At 38.8% G+C, this 2,951-nt stretch overlaps 1 non-coding gene across 1 annotated transcript; it reads right to left on the reverse strand.

The window, feature by feature from the left end:
- Positions 1–1,322: 1,322 nt before the first annotated feature.
- TRNAM-CAU (transfer RNA methionine (anticodon CAU)) lies at positions 1,323–1,394 on the reverse strand. The gene has a single exon. It is a non-coding gene; the product is annotated as a tRNA-Met (tRNA).
- Between the last annotated feature and the right edge of the window lie 1,557 nt (positions 1,395–2,951).

The following is a 2,951-nucleotide window of genomic DNA, read 5'->3' on the forward strand; positions in this document are numbered from 1 at the left end:
CACTGATCGCTTTTAGCTCCTCATGTCTCTCCTGGATCCTGTATGAGTCCTTTAACTTAAGTTCAATATTTTCTTTGGTAATTTTATAAAAAAAATTTAAATTTCGACGATCATTCATCATCAGAATGTGTAAAATATTTCATCGATGTACAAAATATTAGGGAAAAGATTATCCACAAGATGAAATAAAGAAGTTAAAACTTCATAAAGACAAAAAGAACATATCGAGGAGTTTATACCAGAGTGTTCCTATTTTACTTTCTGTTTTGTAGTTGCAGCTTGTGTTCAGTCTCATAAATGTGTTATAAAACTAGAAATTAACTTAGTGACATACAGCTGGCAGCTGGGGCAGAGCGGACTGGAGGTCAAAGACTCTGCTCGACAGCAACATAGCATCAAGAAATTTAGCTAAATTATATTAAGTTAATTTTAGCAAGGCTAGGTAAGGATCATGGGCTTGTTTTGGTTAAAATTAGAACTTTGTATACAGAGTTAATTTTCAAAAAATATCAGTACACAAGATGAGTTCAAAGAGAAGATATATTTTATTGTACTTCAGCCTAAATAACTGACAAACTATATACACATACAAACTATATACAGTGAAATATGTTTTCTAGAAGGTGTTACCATTAGGAATTCACTCATTAAGGTGACACCTTGATACCGGTGGAGAGCATTTGTTCCAAGGAATTGCAGGTACTCCTCCTCTTCCTAGAAAAAAAAACTGATTGCTTTTCGCCCAGAGGCGCTGGATACCCCCACGAGTTCAGCACTTCTAAATAAATATGCAATAATAAAATATATTATAATATGAAAACATAAAATAGGACTAAGGTTCTATTTTAGTCTTTGTAAAATAGATATCTCTTGTATCTCACTCGTATTTTTTATTTCGCAGGATTGTAATTGAGTGTATATACAGTGTTAAGCTTACATCACTGTTGGTTCCTTCAGCATGAGTAGCTTCATGCTGGTCAAGGTCTCTTAATTTAAGAAAATGGAGCTATCTCTCCTCTTTTAGCAGCAAATCTGATTTCCTGCCTTTTCCAGGTACTGTGTAATGGCCCCTATGGATTTATCTGTGCCCAGTAATGATAATAATGATAATAATTGTTGATACAGGTAACAGCGCACACATTCATAACACATACAGATAAATGCATTTTGTGTCACGCTTCATTGTCGAAATTAAATTGGGGTTCTAAGTTGACAGTACTTATAAACACAACATTGTTTAAGTAACATTTACAAACATAACACTTACAAACACAATTATACATGTTAATGCATGTAAAACTCATTACAACAAAAATACTCGATAGCAGAGCGTGGTTTCGATCCACGGACCTCTGGGTTATGGGCCCAGCACGCTTCCACTGCGCCACTCTGCTACTGTTGTACAGTGTTCTGTCTCTGGTATTTAAATATTTTGCGTTACAATTATTCTACATCTTCAAAATTTAGTTATTTTATGTGTATGATAACCAGAGATAGAACGAAATAAACTATGGACGCAGTAGCAAAGTCAGTTTTAAAGGTTTAAGTAAAACATGGCTGCTCTCTGCTCTTTCAAATATGAAGGTTAAAATGTTTTAAAAAATGTGTTTTAGATGGAATGATCTTTCCATTAACAGTGTGACGCCCTAACCAGGTGAGCCATGGAGGTTTTAAATGTAACTGGAATGTGGAAATGTTTTTGCATATCTGTGGCTATATATGCTTTTTTAAGTGTATTTTTTTTCTTATTCAGTGAGGTATGACCTCCGTTGTCAAAGGTACTTGTCGATAGACACTTGGCCTGTGTTCACCTATGTGTGGTTGCAGGGGTCGATTTACAGCTCGTGTGTGTGTACTCGCCTATTTGTGGTTTCATGGGTCGAGTCTTAGCTGCAATCTGCTCAAAAAGGTTGACTGGAGCTTTCAATTACGTATCACCGGTTCGATTCTCCGCAACTAATTCGTGTGTGCGTGCGTGCGTGCGTGTGTGTATGTGTGTGTGTGTGTGTGTGTGTGTGTGTGTGTGTGTGTGTGTGTGTGTGTGTGTGTGTGTGTGTGTGTGTGTGTGTGTGTGTGTGTGTGTGTGTGTGTGTGTGTGTGTGTATGTGTGTGTGCATGCGTGTGTGTGCGTACTCAACTATTTGTGGTTGCAGGTAGTACTAGTTTCACACACTCCCTTCTCCATTAGCTTCAATCGACCCTCTTCTTGAAACTGTGTATGGATCCTGCCTCCACTAAATCACTTTCCAGATTGTTCCACTTCTTGACAACTTTATGACTTAAGAAATACTTTCTAACATCCCTGTGAGTTTTCAACATCCAGTGGTGACCCCTTGTTGCTATGTCCCATTTTTGAAAGATTGTCCCTATCCACCCTGTCAATTCCTCTCAGTATTTTATATGTCGTTATCGTGCCATCCCCCTATCCCTCCAGTCCTCCAGTGTTGTCAGGTTGATTTCCTTTAACCTTTCCTCGTAAGACGTACCCCTTAGCTCTGGGACTAATCTAGTTGCAAACTTTTGCACCTTATCTAATTTCTTAGCATGCTTAACCAGGTGTGGGTTCCATACTGGTGCTGTGTGTACCCAACTATTTGTGGTTGCAGGAGTCGATTCACAGCTCCTGGTTACGGCTCTTCGCTGGTCGTTGTGTGAGAGAAAGAGAGAGAGAGATAGATAAATAGATAGATAGATAGATAAATAGATAGATAGATAGATAGATAGATGGAGAGAGAGAGAGAGAGAGAGAGAGAGAGAGAGAGAGAGAGAGAGAGAGAGAGAGAGAGACAGAGAGAGAGAGAGAGAGAGAGAGAGAGTACATGAGCCTTTGTGCGGTTGCATGTGTGAGAGACCACGGAGAAATCGTGTAAATTCTCATCTGTTCGTGTTTGCAGCTCCTGGCCTCATGTCCTATAGACTATCGATCTGCTTTACCGACTCTTGGACTCCAG

The sequence above is a fragment of the Cherax quadricarinatus genome, chromosome 22, assembly GCF_038502225.1.
Source record: "Cherax quadricarinatus isolate ZL_2023a chromosome 22, ASM3850222v1, whole genome shotgun sequence".
NCBI classification, from domain to species: Eukaryota; Metazoa; Arthropoda; class Malacostraca; order Decapoda; family Parastacidae; genus Cherax; species Cherax quadricarinatus.